This window comes from Chlamydotis macqueenii, chromosome 15 (genome assembly GCF_036417535.1).
Source record: "Chlamydotis macqueenii isolate bChlMac1 chromosome 15, bChlMac1.mat, whole genome shotgun sequence".
NCBI classification, from domain to species: Eukaryota; Metazoa; Chordata; class Aves; order Otidiformes; family Otididae; genus Chlamydotis; species Chlamydotis macqueenii.
Window position 1 is genome coordinate 11,714,913 of NC_141570.1, and position 26,186 is coordinate 11,741,098.

The 26,186-nt window shown below is 41.9% G+C and overlaps 1 long non-coding RNA gene across 3 annotated transcripts; it reads right to left on the reverse strand.

Moving 5' to 3' along the window:
- Positions 1 to 12: 12 nt before the first annotated feature.
- On the reverse strand, positions 13 to 26,037 carry LOC147598852 (uncharacterized). 3 transcript variants are annotated; one of them, XR_015260219.1, is made up of 6 exons: positions 25,896 to 26,037; positions 19,356 to 19,447; positions 11,057 to 11,255; positions 10,841 to 10,966; positions 3,903 to 4,091; positions 13 to 2,353 (listed from the first exon to the last, which is right to left on the reverse strand). It is a non-coding gene; the product is annotated as an uncharacterized LOC147598852 (long non-coding RNA). The 3 variants fall into 3 exon arrangements; XR_015260221.1 differs by lacking the exon at positions 25,896 to 26,037 and adding an exon at positions 25,551 to 25,871; XR_015260220.1 differs by lacking the exon at positions 10,841 to 10,966.
- Between the last annotated feature and the right edge of the window lie 149 nt (positions 26,038 to 26,186).

The following is a 26,186-nucleotide window of genomic DNA, read 5'->3' on the forward strand; positions in this document are numbered from 1 at the left end:
AATCCTTTTTACAGTCTTTCATCCGACCCAAAAGAGTTTTAAAAAAGATCTCTTTCCCAGTCCGTTGGTAAATGTGTACAGAAAAGTTTCTTCAGTTTTATCTATCAGTTTCACTTTCCTAGGACTGAGAAGTCACTAACTAGACTTCAAAAAAAAGTTTTGTTTTCTTTTAATTATTTTTTTTTTAATATTTGGAATCCAAGCAATCAAGATTTTTTTTTTATTTTATTGTTCGTCTTTTCTAAATACTTGCTTTAGAAACAGGGCTACCTGGAAGCTCCACAGGTCAATGGAGGAAAAGTCATGAAGCAGGGAGCTGATACAAATACATGGATCATAATGGTAACGTCTGAATGGCTGATGCTATAGAAAAACTTGTCTGCAGCAGCCCAGAAGCTTAGGGGACTTGAGTGTGATGGGGACAGGCCCACGGCAGCTCTCCACCTGCTCTGTTCTGCAACCTGCTGCCAGGTGCTGCTCTGCCTTAGCATCCCTTGCACACACTGGCTGCCCACAACCACAGAGTAAACTGCAAAGTGATACGGTTGTCTTTTGTATCCTCCTTCAGTAAAAGGAAGCAGCATACAGGAACTGCAGACAGAAGCAAGATAAGAAAACAATACTTTGTAAAAATGCATTACTCCATAAGTGAGAAGAGGGATCTGAGACAAACTGTATTCCTTTCCCCGGTATTCATATGAAACTTCACTGAAGGACAACTTTTAGCACAGACAAGAACTGTTCAAGTTTCACCTTTAAGAGATTCACCCTAGTTTGGGTTTATTTTCTTATACTGCAGACAGTATATAAAACCATCACAAGAATATAAAATTCAGGTGTTTCCTGCTATTTGTTTCATACTGTGTAAAAGATGCAGTGTGGACATGCTGACATGCTGGATGAAGCCTGGAAAACCACCCTGATCCTTCAGGGTTTTGGGGTTTTTTTTTAGGCTATCACTGAATTTAATTAATGATTTGAAATTAATGAGTCAATGGCTTAGAATTAATGGCTTGGAAGTCAGTCATACCTGCATACCTAACCTGAACTTCAGCTGCTTATAATTTCTGGTTTGGGACGGATCAATCTGGCATACGGATGGTAAATTATGTTCAATCAGGAATTTCAAAAGACCTGGAGCCGGGCAAGTCATCTGCTGAAACAGGAGAACTCCAGGTGCAACCTACCAAAGTTTTAGTTAGCAGATAACTCTGAATAAGTGACATTTTATAAGTGACTTGGACAAGGCAGGTAAACGTGAGTGACAGATATCGTAATACTGCTACGAACAACAAGAAGAGTGTGCCCTCTCCCGTAGTGTTGTCCTGCCAGAACTGCATGGGAGTCGGTCTAAGATAAGATGAACTAACTTTTGTGGCAAATGCTATGAAGTAAAGCATTAGCAAGGCACTCTTTTGTGCTCTTTTTTTCTTGAGCACCTAATACAGATGCTACAGATTGCATTATGTGTGCATACACATTGCATATGTTTCATGGAATCAGTAGGGGATTATGGCAAGAGTCTTCCTGCAGCTGCCAGGAGCTGACAGCTGCAGCCAGTATGTGGCAGAGGAAAAACAGCATCTGGCTCAGGCACCTCCTCAGAGAGGGTGGAAACCTTAGCTTGTACGGCCAGCCTTAACATGAGAAATTGTTTCATTGCTCTCACCATCACGCAAACTTAACCAGTTCCTGTCATTCACCACACATCCCTGCTAATGGCAGCCTACAGGCTATGAAAACGGTGCGATGCTCTCCAGCTTAGCTGACTCATTTCATTTACAAAGAATACTTAGAGGAAGTGCTTAGAGAGTGCCAGTCGCATTCTGCAGAAGTGTGTGTCACCTGTTGTTTATTCCTTTCCATGCTATAAATATGCTGGTATGTAACTGACATAAGTCAGCATTCTACGGAATAGAACTATGACATGATGAAAGAAAAAAAAAAGAGAATTAATCATAATCGTTACTTCACCAGTATTGCTTGCCGCTCTGGAAATAGTCTGTAAAGCTGGCTTCCAGATGAGCTTATTCAAACTCCTGCACCAAGAAAAAAAAGAACAATTTAAACAGGAATTATGAATGGCATCCAAAGCGTTAGATCTTCATCCTAACTGAAGTGAAGCCAGCAGCTAGGAGACTTCAGTCGTTCAGCCTTTCTGACTTCATTTCACTTCATAAAAGAATTGGATGTTTAGGAGAAGCTTAACAAGACTGGAGAGCCCCTATAACCACTGTAGGGGAATACAGACCACGGTGTCCTCCCTTGACATCTCCTGGCTTTGCATAAATATACTCTGATTAGCATCATCAGCATCCACTTCATCCAGTGGAGTGAGAGCAGAATAATTTTCCTAAAGAAAAATAACCAGAAGACTGGAATTTTATTTTCAATAACTTAAAATCTGAGATGTCAAATATTAGAAACAGACATAGAGGCCAGTAAGGCTGAGAAGTTACAGCCATTCTAGAGCATGCATTCTGCAATATTCAAGGCCTATTCAAAGATTCATGAAATAAATTTCTGTTGCTTAGTAGGGAGAGGCTTTACTGACAGTCAAATTTTCAAGCAGGCAAGATCTTTCTCAGGCACAACCAGAGACCATCTCTTCCTACGAGCCTTATCTTGTTTAAACTGAAAACACCACAGCTACACCACCACTGGTCAAGGTAATTTGAAATTAATACAATGTTAGAATAGGATTAAAAGGAGTTCAGAGTTTTAATTGAATGACTAAGGAATTTTATACCGATCTCACACGCAGCACACACCTGCATTCATTCAGGAAAAAAACTTTTGGAAGTTTAACACCAAGCTACTTAAAAAGGAAAGTGTGAGGTGAGCCTCCAAGGGCTCATAAGGAGCCAGAGAGGAGAAAGGCCACATCTCTGTGGCTGTGTGAGGGAGCATTTTGCAGTCTTCAGGAGACAGACATGTGATAGCTGCTTTGATGGCAGCTTGTCTTGGTTTTGGCTGGGATGGAGCTAATTTTCTTCTCAGTAGCTGCTTTGTTTTGGATTTAGTATGGGATTTGGTATGGGAAGAATGCTGACAATGCAGTGATGTTATGAGTTGTTGCTAAAGAGACCAAGGACACTTTCCAGCTTCCCAGGTTTCGCTGATGTGCAGGTGCAGGAAGCTGTGAGGGGTACAGTTGACCCAAACTGGCCAAAGAGAGTATTTCATGCCATAGACATCATGCTCAGAATATAAGTGGAGGTTGGTCAGGGGGCACCTCTCTCGCTCATTCCTTTGCTTGCTGCTCGAGATAATTTTTCGGTTTTAATTTCCGTGATTGCTGCTCAGGATGGGCATTTTCGGTCATTAGGTCATTGGGTGGTGAGAAATTGTTTGTTTTGTGTATTTTAGTATTTCTATATTTTGTTATTATTATCATCTTTTGACAGTAAACTGTCGTTATCTCAACCCACGAGTTTTTCTTTCTTCCCAATTCTCTCCCGTATCCCGCTGGGGAGGGGTACAGTGAGCAAGCAGCTGCTTGGTATTCACTTGCTGTTTGGGGTTAAACCACGACACAGCTGCAGGTCACACAGCCAAACGGACCAGTCAGCTGTTTTCTAGTCACTGAAAATTTGTATTAAAAGTGAATACTCCTCACTATTCCCTATGCTTTAGCTAATGCTTTTTACTTGTATTCCCATGGCGTATCACCTAAGACACAAATGTGGTGACTGTCCTTAACTAACCAAATTTTGCTCTGAGATCAGAAAATCTCCACGTAAAATGGCTGCATTTATTTTCTCTGAAGCTGTGTCTAAAGCTTTGCCCATGTGATTGCCTGGGGATGCAAGAAGAAAAGGATCCTGGCCTAGACACAGGGCCGTAGCAGCACTGGCATCCTCTTTAGAAACCAGTTGTGAGCTGCTGGTTTCCTGACTCACCTGGTGCTGGTAATGCTGACATGAAGAGTGGAAATGGCCTTGAATGGGAAGAATGCTGCTGAGGGCGGAGCGGGAAGGCACTGGTATTGGTACATCAGAAAGCAAAAGCTAAAATCATAGCTGAAGGAACAGCTGGCCTTCTCTGCAGCAGGGAAGCAGAGCCTCAATTCAGAACAAACAGCTGAATGACTGAAAAAGCAAAAATAATATAAAGAGGAAATCAACAGCAGTGAAACTTTTGTTTAAAGCTGCTCAATAATAGCACTTACATGGTTTTTGGTACTTAGATGGACCAGGGCCTAAATAATCTTGATTTTTCAGTTTCTTACATTATGGCATACATTTTGTAAAGCAAGGTTCAAAAATGGAAGCAGTTACAAGCCCGACTTAGAATGTATTTACTGCCCTCCCACCTACAAATAGCAGCTCGCTCCCCCAGCTGCTGGCATGAATGAATGAATGAATCACGTACAATAGTGATAATTCTGGATGAAAGTATGGGCTATACAAGGCCTATTTATCTCTTAATAGGTCTCAGAAAATATATAAAATGGTAAGTAAAATCACTGAATTCTTCCTAAATCAGGACATTCAATGTATAATTGCTGAAATATGTTATCACATTCTTAGGCTTCTTTAATCTAGTAAAAAATCAGAAGACACAAGATTACATGAGCAAACTGGGAGACGTCAGTTCAGCTTAGAAAGACCTCCACGACTCACATGGAAATGTCACATTTTAAAATACAATTTGACATTAAAATGTCACAAAGTGCCTCCACCTCTTGATTTAAGTGATTTTAATCACTTTAGTTTGTAGTTTGTACAGCACCTTACATTAAACCCCATATTGAGACTCTCTAATTAAGACCCATCTCCTTCCACTAAGCCCAGAATATGCAGGGTCAAATACGAATTTCATGGAATGAAAATCAAGACTTTTATTGCTGGCATTTGAAGCCTTGAACAGCCATCACTGACAACTGGTCCATAAGTACCTCATGATATTCAGTTTCTGTTAATGTAAATATATCTGCTGGCCCTAAAAGATTTTCATCAGCTCATTCCAGTGAGACTCTAGACCTTGTGTTATGAATGAAACAGGGAACCAAAATGAACCAGAAGAACATACAAAGAAATTGTAAAAAGGAGCCACTTCATGGGAAAATATTAAAATCACTTCTTATGTACAGGTAACCTGACTTTTCTACTGAACTAATGGTTGTGATGAAGACTGCAGTGAGACAACTATACAGAGATTTATTTTGCTGAATAAATTTAAATAATCATTAATGAATTATATTAAAAATATATATTTGACTATAGGTGGCTAAAACATACCTAGTTGTGCAACACAATGGTTGTTTCTACGTGTTCTAAATGTAGCTCTGTATAAGGCTGCCCTCCAAACCAAACAAAACCTGGACTTGAAATTCAAGTACAACCGGAAAGTGACTCTTCAGGGATTCAAAAATATTGAAGCCAAAAACTTAGCAAGCTTTCAGCTTGTCATGAAAAGCAGCAATAAATGACAAATGCAAAACCAGTACGCTTTATTTTCAAAACCTGAGAAGCCCACAAAACCAGACTTGCAGTAGTGTACTCTATTGCAAAAGCCAACAGTGTGTGTTATTCAAAACAGAAACTGTCAATACTTTAAGAGCCAACTAGGAGACATGGGTTCGGTGTAGATGGTGTCTAAGATTCATGCAAATGTCACATAGCATAAAGTGGCTGTGCAAAGTAGGCATGACAATGTCTGCTTGATTTTGCTTGCATCTTTAGAGTTTTGGCATGCACATATATTCAAATAAATTCAATTTTGTACAGGAGCATTTGAAGATCTGTAGCTCTGCTACAATTTGAGCTGATATGAATTTCAGGCAATGGACATCTTAGAACGGAAAAGGATGGCACACAACATCAGATTTGCAAGGCAAAGCTTGTCAGAGTACTCAGGCTCAGTTGCCGGTTACAGCTTCATTTACGAGAAACTGTGCAGGGTGAAAGTGAAAGGCACAAAGGAGTTTCTTTTTCGCATCTACAGATCCCACTACTCTGACTATACGTTATCTAGACTCTTAAAAGATAATACTGTGATTACTAACAAACAATCCTAACAGATGTGGGTTAGGTATTTTCATTTTTTTTTCATAGATTTTAAGGCAGAGGGAGAATTCAATAGTTGAACCTGTTTGACAGAGACCACTGATTTATTTGCATTCTAGTACCTCTCGCTCTTTCTCTGCTGGGAACTCAGTGGTGTTTCAGTCTGCTCCAGACCACAAGAGCCTCCAGCACTCACCAGTTGAGCTAAGGAAGCTGAAGAACAGTCAGTATTGCGTTCATGCTGTCATTTGATATGATCTGTTTTACACTACTGTCTAACAAATCAAATACTTGGGTAAAAATCTGCGCGACAGCAAAAATATTCTCCAGGTCTCTTTTTTTTTCCTCCCTCCAGATTGCTTAACAATAGTTAACTATATTGATGAAGGAAGAGCTTAGGGCAGACACCTTTCAAATGCAACTGGGCTGGCCCAAATCACTCCCCAGTTCCACTGCTCTGCCCTGCCTAGTAAACATAGGCATTCAGCATGTAAGTTAGATTCCGCATATATAACGTGGATAGAGTTCATAAAATACTTTGGCTGGCCCAGTTAAATTACAGTATATGCTACCTATAAAACCAGCACCACTCAGCATCAATATACTGGTTCTTTTGACTTGGGCCCTGTTCTGAAGGGTGCACAGTGCCTTGTGAGACATGTTACGTACTTTAAGCTTTCTTTGGTATCAGCCTGGGTAATGGTTGTAAGCGACTTGAAAAATTAAGGCTGGAAGGAACAGTTCTTATTAAGAAAATCCCTAAAGTTCACAGCCACAGGAGTGTTCATTTAAATAGTGACACATTTTACTAAAAGCTGGCAGTATTCAGTGAACATCCCTTTTGCTTGTGGCTGCTTTCCCTTCTGTTTCTTATAAATGTAATTGTACTACCCTGGAGTATGGCCGGACACACGATTGGCTGGGGAAACAGAAATTCCAGCCAAAGAAACAGAACTGAAATTGGTTACAGAATCTTTTTCATTCATCCTCTGGTCCGTAAAATAGATAGATGCATTTCCTTCTAAAGGCTGCATTTCCCAGCTGTAAAACAGTAGATTTCCCTCCACGAGTACTTCTGCAATCTCTGTCACACAGCTGTGGAGTGTTGCAAAGTGATAACATTTGTAAAGAGTACTTGTGAAGTCATAAAAGCAGTCCCATGAAGTTCTTACCCCTAAACTGCGGGGAAAGTTTAAGTTTCTGTTCTTGAGTTCAAAGCAGTTTGCATGTTTTGCAACTACAGTTTATGGTCTGTAATCTTGCATTAAGCCCTGTTAAATTCCTGGTACATGAGTAGGAAAGGGTGTACTGCTGCTTTGTTGTTTCATCAGTAAAGTTACAGCCAGAGGCTTTAGGAGCAATGCTTTTATCTTTCCTGGTAGCCATTCCTTGTGCAGGCACATACTGAAGAACAAGTTTCCACCATGGCCTTCATTTCACTGGTTTTCATTTACACTTCTGTATTATCTGTAAATGTCTGAATATACAGGACCTCAGCTTAATAGCTCTAAAGTTGCATCTTCGTGTTGCAGCCCTGTATAAATGGGCAGACCGTGCATTTCAGAAGGTAAGAAATGAACAGGCTCTGCATGAAAAGGCCTCTGGAAAGTGGCAAGTTGTATCCTGGGTCAGCCCTGGTCCTCTGTCCCACTCAGGCAGGAGGGAGCTTCTGCCTTGTGTTCCCAGCTTTTACCAAGTGCTACAGCTTGGTTGGCCACAGTTTGGCCTCTGTGGAAGCAGGTTAGCTCTGATCGTAGAAGCACAAGATTTCTGTGAAGGTGGGATGAGACGTCTAGATTGCAGAGCTAGAAAACTCAGAGTTTTATCTAAGCTTGGCCAAATGCCTCTGGAGGAGTGCTCCCCTGGTTGTGGAGCTGTCTCTGATTACTCACTGCTTGGGACTGAAATACTTCCTGCTGCTTTTTCTTTTTTTCTTCCTCTTGTCTTCCTTCAGTGTGCACAGACCTTCTCATTCAGAAGGAAAGGGAAATCTTTATTGTGCTGCAATTATAAAGCCACAGATGACTTCAACCTGGGAGGCAATGCAGCTGCATTTCAGCAGACAGGAGATGTTACGTACACAAAAACTGAGACTGCTAGTATATTCTAGCAAACTTAAATTAGTTCACATTTTCCTCTATAATACAATTACAGAAAAAAGTATTTTTTTTAACATAAAACACCAATTCAGTATGTTTTTCCTTCCCTCAGTTTTGCTACAGTATGATTTTTACAGGACAATTGTCACACTTTTTTCAAACTGAATGAAATAAGAGAGCTTTGAAATAGTTCTTATCCCTTCAGAGACTTCACTAAAGACATTTTCTTTAAAGGGGTAACATCATCTTTTCAATCTCATCAATTTTATCCAACAGTTTTCCAGTGAGACCATTTATGGGAATGTGGGCGTTTCAGGCTTAAGTGTGGGAAATTCAGGCTCAAATCCCTTCCTGGCATAGAGGGACTCAAGGACATGTTTGTCAAGCTCCTTTTGAAATTATGACCTCACCACAAGCCTATGGAAGGAAACGTTCTCTGGTCTTCCCAAGAGTTCATGCTTTAGTTCACAGAAAGGTATTCAAGAGCCATTGATCTCCAGGAAGAACGGGACTTTGCCATTACACCTGCAGATTGGGGCATTGATTTGAGAGGTGAGCCACTGAATTCTGGCTCAGCTTCAAACACCACTTAGGCAGCTTTTCTAGTAACTGCTTAATGTACAATATGTAACAGCACTCAGAGCAGGCACCAGAATCCAGTGAGGTGAGTGCTCTAGCTGTTAAGCTCCAAGTCTCTCTTGGCTAACAAATACTTTTCCTTTCCTTTCAATGAGAAAAGACCTCTACTTAGTAGTTAGGACACCTTCCAGAAAAGGGAGGAGATGAAGTTTGACTGCCCTCTTGTCTAGCAGGGACACAAATCTCACTTTTCCACATACTGAAGTACTGATCACCTGCCCCAGCAATGCTCCCTTGGCTTGCTCCATTTTTAAAAGACTGCCATTCTTTAAAGACCAATTTCTGAACAAGCTCAAGAGGGGGAAAAGCTTCAGACACACCTCTGTCAGCAACAGTTCCTTACGGGCTGCTTGCATGGCACACTGGCTGCTTTGGATCTCCTTTCAAAGAAACTCAATGTGCACCACCGAGGACCATAAACGGGTCCAACACTTTATCTCAGAAACTTCAAAATTTTGTTGAACAATGCTCAATGTTGTGGCCTACTTATTTTTTGTCTTTTAGCCTAACTCATTAGTGCAAGGTCAGCAGGCAGTCTGTTTCAGAGCAGGGCTTAAATCCATGTCCTAATTTAGTGCTCAAGCTAATGGATTGTCTTTCCTTGCTGGGCCTATGTCCCGATTTGTGCTGGTCCCTGCAAAGGACTCTGCCATACACAAATGATAAGCATGGTTTAAACAGCACCTTGTATCATCTTCCACCTAGAGAACTTCCCTTGTCACACTTCAGAGAAAAGCAAAGCAGGTCTTTGCAGTTTGAACTGCTCCGGGAAAGCATGCGTTCTCCTTGGACACAGGTTATTATTTCCTGTATGCAAGTTACGGATACAGGAAATACATATTGTGCAAGTACACACTAACTGTGTGCAGTGAGATCACTGACAAAAGATGCAAATAATACAGACGAGGTATAGCGGGGGGTGAAGAGGGCAGACACTACTGAAAATAACTTGGATGATAAAATAACCAGATGACAGGATGAATTTTCAACAGACTGACTGAATACTCATTCAAATAGAGAGATTTGAACGCATTTGCAGTGATCATCCTGACTTTTCTCTAAAGCTCAACTCATGACAGATGATAGATAATAATAGAAAGACAGTAATGATCTTGTGAACTCTCAGCCTGTAATTACTTGACAGTAATAAGGTGGAATGCTTTTACTAGATGTCTTCAGCACGCATGGATGAAAACATGATTTTTCCATCCAGCAGAGGGGGCTTGGCAATAAATTTTCTCAAGACGAAACCAAATTATTTCTTTGGAAATTGAGTAATACTAAAATTAAACTGGCCTTTATAGGAACTTCCATAGTATTACAGATAAAAACAGAACTTCCCACAAACAAGAGATTCAAATAAAAACAGACACAATTCAAACAGAGTGTTGTTCTGGCTATCTTTGTTTCCCTTACTTCTCAGTGTGGCTTTTCTATTTCAGCAAAAGCCCACTGCAGTTACATCTGACAGGCACAGTATGCAAGTAAAGAAGTTTTTGCTCCTAATTCCTTTGAAAAGATGAGTCCAAGTTCCTAGTAAACCTGTCTCTGTAAACTACTTCCATACATGTACAAAAAAAAAACCAACAGGGAGAACATTGAGGTAAATTCCTGGTGGAAAGTTTTCCAAGCCACCGCAAAGCTGTGCATTTGAAGCCAGGATATGTCACCCAAGCGGTCCAGGAGTTTACTGCACATTTAGCCAATTATTTGAGGCCACTTTGTAGATATAAACAATAGACATAAATCTGGATGGCCACAAGAGCCATTGGGAACCTCACAATATGGGTGAGACCCAAAACCATGGATGTAATCCAAGGTGGTGGTGTACAGAAGCACATTTAAAGCTAATGCTTAGTGTTAACTTGCACACTGTTGCACACAAAATTATTGTTAAATTAAAACAGACTGGTTAGTCTTCTGGTAAATTCCTCTTTTTCATGGTTAATTGGATTTGTTCCACAAATACTGTTTCCTTGCTCAATTTCCACTCACATAAAAGAGAAGTGTAGGCAGGTGCATTTGAGTGCCTGGGAATTATATTCACTTTATTACTTCTGATTAACAGAGTTTTACTCCATGTGTGAGTACCTGAATGGCGCTGTTCAGTGCTGTTCAAAATCCAATAGTTTTATTTCTAGTGAGAACTAGCTGCCAATTTTAATGGCACATTCTGGTAACTGTAATCATTTTCACCTCTGTGGCTCCAGCTTCTTTCTGGTGAAGGAAATATTGAAAATAATGATACAGTAGAGTAACTTAAAATGAAAATCATGCCAGATGTAGCAGAAGGTGCAAATAACTCACCATGACCAATAAGGGCGCAACACTTTCCCTCGCCGATGTGAGCACGGGCTGGGCTGTCCTGTTCCACGCGCCGCAGCAGTCACCTTGCAGGGATGCTGATGGGTGCAGCACTCTGCAGCAGCCTGGGCTCTGCCTACTCACGGGCCTCGCCAGTCATTCCAGTGAGCTCTTCTCAGAAGGCAGGATCTCAGCAGCCACTCTGTGTTTGTGGGGTACAAGAGTCACCACCCACATAGCCCAATAATTTTCCTTAAGTACTAATATACTTCAAAAAAAGAGTACGTGGCGGGGGAGGAAGATGAGAATACTGGTCACCTGATTAAATAAAATTATCATTAAGTGTGGATATCGAATTGTCTCTTAAACCTTCTATTTGGAAGTGGATGTACTGACATACTGACATACTATATATCACCATATTTCTGATAAAAGTTGGGCTGGGAGGGCTACAGCAGTCCATTGGGAGGAAGGGGGATGTTGCAGGTCACTGTGTGTCCTCAGTCCTCAAACCAGGATCCCAGCTAATGGCATCAGCTCTGCTAGATGGTGATCCCTGGCTCCTCCTGCCTTTGAGTCCCCTCATCCATACCACGTCTGTAACACTTCCACTGATTGCTCTCAGTTCCCCCAGTCTTTGGACCTGGTGGCCCCCACATCCTTTACTCCACTTCTCCAAACCCATTTCAAAACCTCTCCCTTCTCTATAGAGCTGCTTTTCTTCTCACACAATAGAATCATCCAGCCTTCTACACCAGAGCATCCCCTCCCCGACTCAACAACCCTGGGCTGCACATCCTTCCTGGACCTTCCCTTTCTGCACCCCTCGCTGCCCTTTGGCCTCTGCAATAACCTGAGCTCCTTCCTGGCACCAGCTCCTTGGGTGGCCCCTCCTCAGGTGCACTTTGTGAAAAGCCTGATGCCTGCTTTTCAGATGGGAGGATTTCAAAACGCACCAAATCCTCCAGCATTCACAGCTCTAAGAGCAGAAGAGAACTTGCCTGAGGGAAAGCAACTGGGTGTCAGCTTTCACAAAGCAATGCAGCACACAGCACTGCTGTGTGTGGTACTGAAAGGACTGAGGAAGAGAAAAGAGAAGAAAAGTGGACAGCTATGGAAATTTGCAAGAAAAAAAAGAATCTACTTTGATGTTAATGACCTGAGTCAAAATACAAGGAGGCTGAATTTCCCAGAAAGGAAGTTCACAAACAAGGAACCACAGATAACCTTCAGATGCTAAACTGAAAACTCTGGAGGAGAAGGTAGACTTAATTCTCAGAAAAAAAAAACTTGTATGAAGTTTACTTAATATCAGAGAGAGAAAGAAAGCAAAAGACAGAGAGCATCTTGAAACTAAAAGAGGTATTAAACAAAAATTACAGGAAGCAATTAGAAAACATCAGGCTGGAAATAAAAAAAAAAAAAAAGCAGAGTGGTGTAAATTTTAAACCTGGGACACTGGGATTTGTTCACACAGAGAAAGGTCAGATGGGGACAAACTTCCAGCAGTGTTGCGGAAGAAGCCAATAAGGAGTTAGCTGGGACTAGCACAGAGGGAGTACAATAAATATAAAAAAAAAAAAAGGAAAAGGAAAAAGACTGTGAACCAGAGAAGAGGAGACAGGCTCGAAATAAAAGAGGAATAAAAGAAGCAACAGAATAAATATTGCATGGGAGAAAGAGGGAAAAAGAACAGAACAGCCCATTCTAGCTCAGCTCATGGGAAAGTGCAAATCTCCCAAATCTGCTTTATTAACTGCCAATGCCAAGTTCTGTATCCATGTGGATATAGAACTTTTCACGTGGAGAGGCAACTACCTGTGCAGGTTCAAAATGGACCAGGGAAAGTATGATCCTAATGACAAAGGATGTACCAAAACTATGAGCCCAGAGGAGTAAGATGACATCTGACAGCTTCAAACATAAAATATGCTCGGGCACGTGAGACTCTAGATGCTGCTGACCTAAAAGCTACTAGACTTTACTACTGCTGTTATTTTCACAAGGGCATAGCTTCTTCCAGGTCAGTTCATCTTTCTAAGGATGCTAATTCTTTGAAAGAACAGTAGGTACATTAGAAAATGTATTATAAGCAAACACATAATTGTCTCTCTGCCATTCAGCATACTTATACACATACTCTTTAAAATAAAAAGTCATTCCTGAGTCTTCTTGCACATGAAATGAAAGCAACAAAACAAAAAAAAATTCAGGCCATCAAGAGATGTAGGTAAGAGCTCGATTACAGTATGTTAATATAAGTCCCAAGAACTTTCACGTCAAGGTCTAACAGAGATCCAAGCAGACAGACCGTTTTGTGGGCATGGGTCCTTGGTCAGCTTAATAAGAAGTCCAAACAGTCTTGTTGGTCTACTGTAAGATCATTACCTTAAGACAACAAAAATTAATGGGTCATATTGTCAATTCAGTTCTTCCAGGGATGAATGGAACCCCTCTTGATACGGTGCAAAAAGAGAAGTAAAAATACCCAACCAGAAAAGGCTGTCTGCACTGAGTTCCCAGTGACTGCAAGGGCTGAGTCACACTGGGTTCTTGGACATGCAGGGGAGTTTTAGCAGGAAACCGCCTACCACTTTATTTACAGCTCCACTTCAACTATGCCATTCGACTCAGCTCAGTAGATGATTTTTATCACTCTAGGTGTTGTGGATGCATTTGCACAGAGACACTTTCCAAAAGGCCACATATGTTTAGGGTTGGTTTTTCATGAGGTTTCTATATATTCACTTCAGATGGAAGAAATACTGCCCCTTCTACCTCCAGTACAAAAGTACCTTTTCTCCATCCACTCTGATTTGTTTGAGTCATACCAGACGTGCATGCATGCTTTGCCTTGCCAAACTCTGTCTGTTTAGAAACCAGCGTGCTGTCACAGGCAGCTACTCTTAAGGCAACACTTATAGCACAGGTAGCACAAAAGCACTTATCTTCAAAATCTGGACAATTCCGGTGTCTCATCATTAGTCTTAAGTAAAGCAGGAGCTCAAAGATCCAGAAGAGGTGAGGGGAACCACAGCTCTGCCAGCCTATACTGCCTCAATTCAGTGATCTCTACATCCAGCACCCGGAGACAGAGTCCCGCTCTCCCACATACAGCACGTTATCTTTCTGGCAATTACCATAATTAAAACAACAAAAAGTTTGTATCAAAAAGAATTCTGGAATGCTACCAAAGTTTCTTATTATACCTTTCTTCTTTGTAAAACAGAAAATTATCTATAGAAAACTATGTTAAAAAATGTAATTGTTTGCACATTCCAGCCCTTAACATTCCAAGAGGGCCTTCCTTGCCTTTGCCTGCGAATTCTGTCCTAGTTTTGTGAAAGAGTTCAGATCACGCATTTCACCAGCACTGATGTGTGAGTGGGCAGATTCCAGGTTGCATGTGCAAATGTAAATCTGATATTGCCCAATATTTCAGTTCTTGTCTTTGTAAATGACATAACACCGGTGCAGTGTGCGTGCCAGCGTGCAAGACAGGAGGAAGGCTGCGGTATGTGCCGTAGTGAAGTGCAAACTGCCACTTAGGAGAAGAGAAGAGGAAATGGGGTAATGATTCTCTGGAACAGTGATGGGGTCTCTGCACAGTCTCATGACTGCATCAAGATCCCATTTTCGGAGGGGAATGGCTGCTGAGTCCCCTGTGATGAGGACTTGTTGTGGAGTGCGCCTTGGCACAGAAAACCCAGTGGAGAACACCACCACGACACAGTCCCTCCCAAACCTGCTCCTTCCTGTGCAAGCACGCCGCCCTATTTCCCCAGCCCTGAAAATGGGAGCTGGGATAAGATAAGGGAAGAGACATAAAGACAAGAAAATACTTTAGTTGGACTCACTTCTCTCTGAATATACCAGTATACGGAAAAGTTTCTGCAAATTAGAATCAGCCACTTCTGGGAAGTTGCCAGTGACACTCTGAGTGTCTCAAAGTTAAGGTATGAGTGAAGAGAGTTAAGAGAGGGAAGTCTCTTAAAGCTGTTTCTAAACAGCCAGTAAAAACTTCCAGCTCCATCCAGCAGCAATTGCTTCGGCAGTCTACGCTGGCAGCTTTGGACACTCCGGATCAGTTTTCTTATGCTGCACAAAACTCTGTTTGTGGCTCATTTTTTAAAACCAGATTCAGCTTTGCCTTGCAAGTACACATTTGAGAGATCATCATACGCAGAGCAGAGAAAGGATGCTGAATGAATCACAAGAGATGATCTATTGGCCAAAGATTTGCAGGCTGTACCATTCTTGGTATTTTATGCAGTGGGTATGTCACATGAAGAGGATTCAGATGTGATCTGAAACAACTCAATGAGCGCAACACCGTAAAAACCAATGGGTTTACCTCCTCAGTCTCAAGTCTAGTGTTTCCCTCTCCCCCTCAAATCACACCCCTCCTACCCTTCTACCACCACCACAGCCACATGCTGGCACAAAATGAACACAAAATAACCAGACTCAGATCTGCCTACCACCCCCCAGTGGAAACTGGGAATTTACTGGAATTCAGGGAACTGGAGGCAGATCACATGCATTACACCCTTGATACCGCAGTTTATCTGCACAGTTGATATTTTAGAGTTTCGTGTATGTTGTTCAGTTTCCCTGAAATTAACCTTAAAAAAAAAAAAAAAAGAAAGAAAAACCCACAGTCTTTCAGGGGGATCAGAAACCAATTTCAGGAAACACTACCAACTTTGATGGTAAACATAGCCACTGAGAGTAAATGTATTCTTGTGTGTGTGTGTGTGTGTGTGTGTGTGTGTGTGTGTGTGTTTATATCAGACTAAATTTTTTACAATCATAGAATCATAGAATGGTTTGGGTTGAAAGGGACCTTTAAAGCCCATCCAGTCCAACCCCCCTGCGACGAGCAGGGACATCTCCAACCAGATCAGGTTGCTCAGAGCCCCGTCCAATATGGCCTTGAATGTTTCCAGGGATGGGGCATCCACACACAGAAACAGAGGAGGAAAAGTGTAGAATGCTACGCAACTTAATGCTGGGATACCACATTGCTATATATCGCACTTATCAGTGGTGAGCTATTTTTAGTATGGCCCATGAGCAAGCAAGAAGTGAGGACATTTTTTTTTTTTCCAGTGCTTGAAGCGGGCAAGCTGCAGGGATCCCTCAGCATCACCCCACCAGCACAGAGCACAGCCTTGCCCTGAGCTTCCCCGGTCTGCGGCCCAACCGTCAAGGACTGTGTGGGGGAAAACAGGACTCTGAGAAAGTAAGAATAAAATATTCAAGGAATAAAAAGCCAGAATGAAGGGAGGAAAACAGAGGGAGTTAGGTGGTATCCTTTCAGGTAATTCAAAATTTGTAACACAAATGTACCTAGAAGTGAGCTTGGAATGTCTCTGTTTTTCATCTCTTCAAAAATAAGCTATTTTTTAGCAGTAAAGCTAAGGTTTGACCCCAGTCCTCCATTCTGGGTGCAAGTCTGCTTTTCTGTTTTGCTAAAAAACATCCACTTGGAGATATTTGCCCAGCTGCCACTAGCAGCATTTTGGAAGCAGAAGTCAAGCCTAATATGAAGTCACGTTCATATCCTTCCACAGCCATGGCATATCCATCACATTCCTGCTAAAGAGCCAACACATACTACAGAACAAAATGTTCACCTTGCTCAACAAAGAAAAAAATTCCTGAGAAACATCCTAAGTTTACAGACATTGTACTACTGTCACTGTGTTTATATACTACTATAACTGGAAATCTTCTGAAGGGCTCTGACAAAGCTCCTGCCAAGCCTTTAGCAGAGAAATCTAAACTCACAAAAGATTTCCTCCTGACCAAAGCATATACTGTAAGAATGGACGTGGGAAGACAGTGGGGGATTTTAAATGTACCCAGAAATCCTGGGTCTCTGGCAGGCCTCTGAAGCTAGGCAAACCTCTCAGGATGTGGAGGACCTTGCCTGTAAGTGCCCCACCTTTGCCAGGTGTAAGTCACAGCACTGTATGAGCGTTAGAAAGGGACTAACGGGAAAATCCATACTCCCTGTTAGTATTTTAACCTTTCCTTATAGACACAGGGAGAGAGGATGTAAACCTATTTATAAGGGAAATCATCACAGAGAGCACAGGATTTAAATTCACATTCATCAGTTTATTGGTATTTCTTGGCAGTATTGTAGTAGGTGCTTAATTGCATCCGTTGGCCCATAAAAGTTCTTGAGGGAAAAAGCCCCGACACTTGACATTTGAAGAATTATGTCTGCTTTTTCTTGGCAAGTTATCACCCAGCTAATCTAAACTTTTAAACTGGTGATTAAAGAAATCTAATTAGGGAACTTCAGCTTAGATATATACTAAACCAGCAATCACCTGAAGGCTGCATGAATTTATCTTGAATGGGGCTGTAATACCAGGAATGTATAGATCATTCTGTTTAGAAGTAAACCCAGAAAGTCATGAACATAGTTTTGGTACTGCTGCAGAAACTGAGAGGTTATTCAGGCCATACTCCAAATCATGGTATGAGACAGCCAGAACAGGACAGTTGGAGGAAAGAACTAAAGAGAAGCACAAATTTAAACTGCTTGCATGTAAGAATAGCTCCAACCAGCTTACCAAAAGGTTTTTCTGTGAATAAAGTTGTATTAGAATGACTTGTGGTTTGAGGTCATCACATGCCACTGCTCATATGTTCAGTAAGTTTTGAAGGTCACCTTGGCAAGCTCAATTTGATTTGAGCTGAAATAGATCTGCAGCTGAAATACAGCATAGCATTTCTTTCCAGTTTAAGATAACTGATAATAGGACCTCTCACAGTGTCAGAGGACAAAGCGGCCCTTGAAAAGTGAGTCACCACAGACGTCAAACCTCCTGACAAGAGGGAGATGTCTCCAGAACTCCAGGAGGAAATCCTCCAGGCTGGGCACTGTTCCCACTTCCATATTCTCAATTACCTAATTTACTGATAGGGCACATCAAGGCTAAGCTACACTAATTTTAAATAATGTAATATTTCTTCTTAATTAATCCAAAAGTGTGTGTGGTGAGGTCTGTATCTAACTAATATGGATCTTTCTAAAATTAGAGAATGCTTCATTAATATCTTTGGATGATGTTTCTAATTTACCACTTTAATGACAGATGCCAAAAATTCTACATTTAAAGGACTCTTATCTCGTGTCAGAAATTGCCAGCTTATTCTCCTGATTCCTAGAAATTCTACTGGAGTTGGAATATGGTGAAGCTAATCTATTCTGAACACAGCTTGCTGAGTCCACATGTAAAACTGGCTGAGGTCTGCAATAAATCTGGAGAGGGAGAATGTCTGAAGAAAAAAATTCAATTCACAAGAGCAATTATGGTGGGGTTTTTTTCCCTTTCCTTTTCTTGGCAAATGAGGAATTAAAATTTTATTCTAAGGTAGACTATTGAGCCACCTATCAGGACCTGTCCTTTCTCCAGGAACAGAGGAGGAACAGAAATCTGGCTAATTTCTCAATACCTTGAAAACTGAGAAATTCAAATTCATATTAGCTATTTCTTGCCTATATCTTTGCAGACATACGTTATATAACTAGCCAAGGCCATAAGACAATAATAAAATCTATATAGGATCTATCTGTACAGTAGAATAAAAGATACACCTTCACTAGTTTCTATTTGTTGGATATAGGAGTTATCAGATACTGCAGAACCATAATATATTCCATCATCATAAGAGTTTGGGTGGTTTATGATTTTGAGATTAGACTGCAACTGTAGAAAAGACCTGTCAATTAAGATAGATTACAATGACAGCTGGAATATGGAGGTCAGCACATCATGCAGTAGGAAAGCCCACAAAAGATGTTTTCTCAAGGCTGAGTATTAATAGTGATTTATTCAGATCCAGGCTTGATGACTTCAAGTATTAAAAATCTAACCAAGTAATCTGAAAGTGTCTCAGTGCGTTGTGATAGAAATATGATTGTCTACCTGGATCTGGATGAGAGGCTGCAAGATACTGCTATGCCATCACCTTCTGATTTCTCAGCTTCCTATGTGCTACCTCTGTATCCTATCACTATATCAGTCTTTGTTCACTTTAAGAACTAGACCACTTTTTTCCTTTTCGTTTGGACTATTGAGTCTCTCTACATTCAAGGAAATAGAACTGAGATTTGGGTCCGTTTGACCATATTAAGAATGAATCTTAATCAGTTTCTGTGGACTGAAAACCAAAGATGAGGGAACATTTGAGTCATTTGCTCCACCTTACCCCAGCCATAAAAATCTCCTCATGTTGATTTTGCCCGTGAATTAAATGCATCAGAAACTGATCCCATAACCTTTGAATCTCTTCAGCAGAAGCTCAGCATTTGCATGTAGTTTGAATAGATGGAATCATGGGAACACCAGAAAGAGCATCAACATCATTCACCTGCAACAGAAAATGCAAATTTGTAGTCACGTAAACCGTGCAATCGAAACAGGCACTGAAAACAAAGAAAAATGGTAGAAAATGCCTGTAAGAATGGGAAACTGTAAGAGCAAAGGGTAAAGATACCATTAAAATAGTAATAAAGAGACACTGGAGGCCTTTTTGGATTATGAATTGATGTTTTCCTTGGTGTCCTCAAGATTCCCACTCAAAAATAAAATTTCCCCAAAGCTTATGACCTCTCCTGTGCTCTCTTTACAGTCAGCATCCCCTTGCCATATTATATGGATATATAACTGCCTGAGGAGTCTAACTGCATGTACAAACAGTACAAACCCACAAAACCCACAGCACAATTCAGTGCCACGGCTGATTTTCCTGTGCCGTGGCTGATTTTTCTGTGCCATGTCACCACTCTCCTTTCATGGGCTTGGGATCTGAAAAGACGTGAGAACAGGGAACTGGAGAAACAGAGAATGTGGCTTCAGCAGCAAAGGAGAGAGCTGCTGCGGCAGCAAGGGAGAATGGAAAGGGAGCAGAGGGCTGTACTGGCTTCGTTTGGAAAGGATCACTCAGATATTGTGGTAGCCAGACTGAAGTAAAATTAGAAACTGACTCTGAAATTCTGTGTTCCTCCAGCCAGCACTAAAACCTCTGTAGTCCAGTAAGCATATCTGGAAGCCAAACTACCTTCATATGGTTCTGCTTTAAAATACCCAGTCCAGTATTTATTGCAGCAGTTCCCCTATACGAATGGAAGCCTGCTAACTCTGCAATTAACACCAACGTTATTTTTAGGGATCCAGAGTTCTCCCATCAGTTATGGAGTATGCACATACACACACGCACAACCAGGCAACACAAAGGTCTCAGTTGTAGGAATAAAACATCAGAAAGCAGGCTGCCCTTTCACAACACTTTTACCAACAATTTGAGGCTTTCCTTTTTTTTTTTTTTTCCACTCAACTAATTACCAAGAAGGATGTCTAAACTACTGAAATGTAGAAAACCCAAACCACATTTTTGTATGGTTAACTGTTCAGCATTTCAATTCATGACACTAATGCTAATCTTGATTTGACTTACTTAATATCAACAAATAACTTCCACTGAACATCAGACAGGGTCCATTTAGTCTGGGCTCAAGAAAGCCGGCATTAACTGCCCCAGAAGAAGGAACTAACAAAATTTAAAATAAACAATTCCAGAATAGCCAGCTTAGAAATAAACTTTCCTCATAGCCTCAGACAGTTAATTTATTACTTATTTGAAGTGTAACAGTTTATATCTCTAAGATATAGTTCAGGCAATTTATTTGGACTCTTCAAAGGAATTTATGGGAAGGAGAGGCTCAACTCTTACTCAGTTTTAGTACACAGTTAAGTGTAATTCGCTTAACTTCCCAAAAAAACAGCTTTAACAGCTTTTTATCGTAGTCAGTAGACATGTGCACTTTCTCACAACTAATGCTCACAACGATTCTTTTCAGAAGACAATACCACTAATTTCTATCATCCATTCTAGCTGGAGGGTACAGTATCTGCAGAACAGCACGAACTCCAGTTCAGACAGAAATTGTTAATTCTGTACCGACTGGCTAGCCCTTGCCTAGGTATAGGCATGATGCTTATCAAGGCTTGGTAACAAACTGGTGACATCTCAAAATGTATTTTGTTCTTGGCATAATGACTTGTGCATGCTGTGACAACCATGCCATACAGACATTGTCTTCAGTGGTACCTAGCATGATAACAAATATCAGTGTAAAGTGCGTCATTTCCATAGTCATTTCACCTGGCAGTAAATGACTCCAAGGATAAGAGGATGAGCTGTATTCAGCAAGCCCACTTTGTTATCTCTTAACTTAGAAAATGATAGTGTGGATAGTATGGAAATGGAGATGTATAAGGAAATGTCTGTTCACAATAACTACATCTTTTGGGCACGTCCCATTTAAATACGTCAAACTCTGACCTTAATACCTAGTTAAAGCGGGAGACAGAGCTTCACACTTCTCTCTGTGCTGCTGGTTTCAGTGCATCTGAAAGCAGACTCAGAAACAGTGTGGTGTCTAATTTACTTGCAAAATCAAACAATTCTGATTTCAGGGGTTTCATTTAAATGAAAATTCAGATTCTGGAGAAGAAAACAAAACCCACTAAAACAGGAAGGATGGTATTGTGGTTAAGTTTCTAGTATTGGGTTCTGAAGACCTGAATTATGTTCCATTCCTAGCTCTTCTGCAGACTAGCTCGCTCTGTGACTTTAAGCAAATCACTGAATCTCTTGGTGGTTCAGTTCCCCTTTTCTCAAGATGATGTTGCTGATTTGGTCAGTTTAGGTAATGAGCACTTTCATGTAAAAGCTACCATTTACAATATCAGCACAAGGGAGGCTCTAACCTCAAAACGCTAATAGTAAAATACGTGACCCTATTTACTTGAACTGTTCTTACAAGAAAAGAGCTATTTATTAGACTTGGAAAAATATTTTGATTACTCATTGACAAGCGTCTTCATAACAATAACATTCCCATATTAATTTTCACACTAATCACCCACTTACTATACCAAATTCTAAACAACATGCTATTCCACAGACACATTGGCCGGCCAATTAATCCAGCTTCATAACAGAATCAGCGTCTGCTTCTATCCTCAAAAATTAGAAACAAAGCTGAGAAGGGGAGTGCCTGCTGATTTTCTAAGCCTTTAGAGTTGATTTTTCTTTGCCAGAGGACTGTCCCTGCAGGGGTGATGAATTCAGCAGGGTGTGGAGTGCCCCATAAGGGAATTTATACTGGGGAATACCATACATGGTATCACAACCTCCACCCTCTTGGTCGTTTCAAAAGGTGAGGAAAGGCTTGGAGCATAAATAACGGAAGTGCTTCCTGCATTACACTGCTACTAGTAGGGCTAAGAGTATGGGTTTTGAAAAACAAACTAACAGACAAATGTCTCATGTATCCCCAACAGATACAGTAGTCTCCTGCCTTCAAAACCGTCTTCAGAATCATGTTTTTTTCCCTTGCTGCCTCCTGGCAGACCTTTCCTAGCATCCATATTCCCAGTGCTTTCTGAAGAGATTTCCTCTAGCCTTTGCCCTGTTTCTAGCCAGTATCCTGCTGCACAAATGCCTAGCGATTCCTCTGAATTTTCTGTCATTTTCTAGGCCAATGTTTACAAAATAGGGGCAAGGACTTGTATTTTTAACAAATGTTGAGTTTATTCAGAATAGAATAGAATAGAATCAAATCAAATCAAATAAAATCAAATCATTGCTGTTGGAAAAGACCTCTAAGATCATAAAGTCCAACTGTCAACCCAACACCACCATGCCTACTAAACCATGTCCCACAGTGCCACGTCTACATGTTTTTTGAACACCTCCAGGGGCGGTGACTCCACTACTTCCCTGGGCAGCCAATGCTAATAATCCTAGCCTTCAGAGATTTACCGATATGACCCTTCAGATCAAAAGTGTTTTACTTTCCTGCCCCAAGAAACAAGGGAGAAGAGGGTATGAGATAATGCCTCCCAATAATTTTCTTTCTCCCCAGACTTTGCCTTTCTTTTCTGACACCATCAGCAGAGAAGAAAGTGAACACAATTTGTTTCTCCATGTGAAATGGTACTTTGTGAAGATGAGAAAAAAAATGCATTTCACAAGGAAGGCTTTACTTCCAAACAGGCTCTAAGTCTAATCCACCTTGCAATAAGCAGTAAGTGCTCATTAAGCTGAGTGACAGAGCACAGATCAGAATCATCTGAACTGGCAGCAGTGCTTTCAACTTCAGTCATTTCTAGAGACCTTCTTTCCACGTGTACTCTGCCCAGCAGCTTTGCACCAGCTCCAAATTTATGCATTGCCTTCTACTGTGTAGAGTAACCTCATTTTATCCAATCCTGCTGGCATGGAGCTCTTTCCAAGGCCTAGATTATGGGGATTTTAAGTAGAGGGAGAGAAGGTAAGAAAGGAAACAGAAGGATGGGAATGGGTGGTTGCAAAAGGAAATGCAAGTGGGTAAAATTGAAGATATCCCAAGAAAGCTCAGCTTGTGGGACCCTTCAGTCTAAAACACCAGCTCTTCCTATCACAAAATCTTCACTTACTGTACAAGTTTCCAATATTACAACTGATGCTCAGTTCTCCTGGGCAAGCCTTTTTAAGGCACCTGTGGAGCATGCCAGACCACTCTCATTGTGATTCACGTAGAGATGGTATCAAACTCCGTAAGCAGTAGCCTGACACACTTTGCTTTTGGTGTCTGAGCTGGCAGGCTCACTCCATCGCTCTCAGAGATGGGGAGCTCACCTACCCGTTCGAGTCCTGCCAAGCTCTGCTCTGAAGCTTTCCAGATAGATATTCTTACCATATTCCTGCTCAACGAAGAAGACTTTTTGGACAGGCACTTTGTCAGCTGTGCTACTCAGTATATGGCAGACAGACTGTGCATGCACCTGGAAGATCTTTCTTTCCCCTGTGATCTCGCACAATTAAAAACTACATGAGAGTGGAACAGCTTTCCTGGCACACCTTCAGCAACCTGCAGCCAACCTCCATCTCACCTGAGAAACACTTGTACCAGTGTGCTGCATTACAGCCATGCCGTGCTCCACTCCTTAGAGCCACCGGTGCAGCAGCAGCAGGAAGGGCGCTCGGCTGGGCCGCTCGTGGGCTAGGTGAGGAGTTAGAGGATCTTTTGGCTCTGATTTACCTCATTGTGACAGTTAAGCACTTCAGATCTCTTTTCTTCAGAGAGGTGGTGGGGAGGAAGGGGACTTTGACATGCCTAAGTAGACTTTAAGCTGTTAAGGGCAAGGCCTTGTCATAGTACCTGCCTGAAGACGAACAGTGCCTTACACAAAACAGCCTTGCTCGCTGCATGGAGCACACTACACCAAAGCAAATAGTGGCAAAACATTTCTTAGTATTGCATAGTCAAATTCTAAAGTAAGTTTCGGTTCCACCATTCTTTCATGATCTTGTTTTACACAGAAAAGCAGCTGAGCTTCCCTCCCCCAGCTGCTTATGCCAAACCTTAGCTTAAGCTCAGTTGCTCAAAAACTGAAAGAGGATTCTGAGCACAAAGTGCCAATCTCTGTGCCATGTCTTAAAAATGATGATGACCTCTGCTTCTCCAAATTCATGACAACTATACTCTCACATGACAGAATATAAGCAGTAAATTTTGGTTGCTAAAGCATCATCAGAGATTTACAGGTTCACCTATTGTACACTGGCTGCACATCACTGTAAGGAGCTGTATTGCCATCAGGTCAATTCAGTCTGTGTCCACACTGGATTTTGAAAATAATATTCAGTTTCAAAGCAGGAAATACTTTCCCTTAACTTCATCCCAAAGGACAACACACAAGTCCTTGCCAGCCCCTGTTCCCTTAATCATTTGACAGAGATATTTCCTTTTCACTGTGACAAAACATCGTGTTGACTGCAAGGGGGAAAACATCCTTTCTGCTCCTGATGTAAAGAAGCATTCTGGCTGCAAAACCCATGTTGTACTGCATGCCCCAACCACGTCATGTATTGATTCCAGATTCAAGAGTCAGTGGAATTCTTCACAAAGTTTCAGTATTTTCACACACGCCTACGCAGATGAATTACTGCGCAAGGTACATATTAGGGCACTTGGCATCCAAAAAGACAAGGACTAATCAGAAGAAAGACTTCTTGGTCTTTTAAAGAGGTGTTGGTTACTACTTTAAGAAACATCTTTGGAAGAACACGCACACCTTACTGGGGCCTGCTTAAGGGAGCACATAAGACACTGGTTTGGTACTTGAGATTTCAGAACCCCCTCTGGGTGAGCAGAACAGCATCTCAAGCCTTTCTGCACCGGCTGCTGGCAAGGTTAGAAATATGGCTGGTGATTTGAACAGTTACTTTTAAGTCTGATTACCCTGTAGAAAACCCCAGAGAAATTATGCTCTGAGAACTCAAAGCCCAGTGTAGTGTCTGCACAGTCCTCTTAGTGGAAGGATCACAGATTTCTCCGAATATTTTTCTCACTTTAAGATTATTATTGGTCTAAATTTGCTCCCCTTCTTGGACATTTAAGTTATACATTAAGTCCTCTCACCTCTTCTGTCCATGCTGACCTGTTGGCTTTGAGGAGAGCAGCTACCTTTGCGTTAAAACTTCTCACGTTGGTTGCTTGCTTGCTTTTCTCGCCATTTTTTCCCCTCGTTTTGAGCTAGCTGTCAGCTCAGGGCCTTGCTCCTCACGTCCCTCTAGCGTCCCCTCGCCTCCCTTGGGCCTCAGAGCACCCCTGTGCTCGGACAGCACCTCCTGCGGGCCGGCCTGGCCCTGCTCCCGCCGCCTCCGGGGCCCGGGGGACCTCCTGCACCACTGCCTCACCGGGGCTCCCCGGGAAAAAAAAAAAAAAAAAAAAAAGAGAGAAAAAAACCAAAAAGAGTAAACCCACAGGCAGTCAGACGGAAGAAACGGGGTCACCCGAGGCCGGGGACCAGCACCAACGGCGGAGCGCGGGTGCGGACGCCGCAGCCCCATGGCCCGGGTCCGGCAGCGCCGGCGGCACCGGCGGGGCGCGCGCTGGGGGCGGCGGGAGCTGCCCGCCCCGCTCCGGCCACTCTGGGCGCCGCGGGCTGGGTCGGGCTGGGCTCCGCCGTGACTCATTCGGAAAGTGAAAGCGAAGCGGCGGCCACGTGTTTTCGGAGAAGGCGAGGGAGGAGCCGTCGGGCAGAAAAGCGTCGCC